Raw genomic sequence first — 1,514 nt, forward strand, 5'->3', positions numbered from 1 at the left:
GGGCTTGACGCCGTCCCCGCGGCTGTTCCTCGCAGCAAGGCCGCTCACGACTGCAGGCGCTTTTGTTGTGGGCCCTTAGGTGCCAAGTAGGCTTGGCAAGTCACTTAATTGGGCTTGGATTAACAAAGACAAGTGCCGAGCGATGTAAATAAAGCCTACGATGGACGCATGAACAACTGGTTGCCCATCCATCCTCTTTGTAAAGTGTGAGGAGGTGACGAGGAGCAAGGAGTTGATTTCGTCTCCCTGTGCTGCAGCATCCAGGCTGCCCATGGGATGCTGGCTACGTGTCTGTCTGGCGCACCTAGTCGCAGGGGCACGTCCGAAAAATATGTGAGAGCGGAGGCATGAGCCGCAAAACTGGTGTAAAGATTGTAGAAAAAGAAGCCAGACCGCTTACCATACTAAGAAGGAGATGCAATTTGATAACAGCACCTGCACACCTTCATAGGAGAAAATGCTAGGGTTTAAAAGGCCCTTTAATCTTGTGGAAGAAAAGAACAGAGAGTCGACATCTGGAAGCTGAAGTTGGACAAATTCGGATTAGAAATTTTATCACTGGGATTGATAAAATTGGGACAAATTACAGAGGGAAGCTGTGTTTTCTTCTTCTCTGGAAATCTTCAAATGAACCAAGATGTCTCTGTGGAAAATTTACTGTATCCCAACAGAAGTAGTTGGACTTACCATAGGTATAATAGGATAAAATGTAGTGGCTAGGGATGTCTAGTAGGTCAGACTAAAAGACTTAGTGCTCCATCATTCTGGCCTCAAATAGTATGAACAGGACAGAGCAGAACATGTTAAATGCATACACCCTATACCTGGTTTCTGTCTTTTACTGAAAGCTTTGTCTCGCTGCCCCGTTTAACTACGTTTTCTTCTATGATTTTATTCCCACAGTGTTTCATCATTTTTGAGGCAATACAACCTGACACAAACACCTTTGTAAATGTAGATCTTGATCGATATTTATCCTGAAATGTGTTGCACCGTGCTTTTTAAGAGTTGAGTGTAATGACGGAGACAGAAAGCTCAAATATCTGGCTTTTTGACACAGATGATGAATGAAGCCATGTAAAATAAAGTGTTGACAAAAACTGTCGTGTAAACTACGCAAATCCCAGGTTGTCAAAACCTGCAACACATTATAATAACAGGTTAGAAAGTTGCTATCTAAAAATTCAGCGTAATTCCACTTCCATTCAAAATCTTCCAGGGTGTTTAGAATCTCAAATACTCTCTAGTTCCATTTTTTTTTTATATTTTATTTTTTATTTTTGCCTTACCCCGTTGTCTAGAGCTTGTTAATCCTACAGTCATCACTATCGGTTTGCCCTAAGCATCGAAGTTATTTTCAAATACTAGGTCTTCAGGATTAGAACTGCCTGGAGGAGCAGAACTAAAGTGTTGCTTTTCAGTCGTTTTTTGCACGTGCAGCTTGTGTGGTAGATGACAGGCTGCCTCTTCTATCACACTCAATGCCCACGTAAAGTCTTGGCTTCGCTAAAGTC

Source organism: Egretta garzetta, unplaced genomic scaffold, assembly GCF_000687185.1.
Source record: "Egretta garzetta isolate BGI_Z169 unplaced genomic scaffold, ASM68718v1 scaffold170, whole genome shotgun sequence".
NCBI classification, from domain to species: Eukaryota; Metazoa; Chordata; class Aves; order Pelecaniformes; family Ardeidae; genus Egretta; species Egretta garzetta.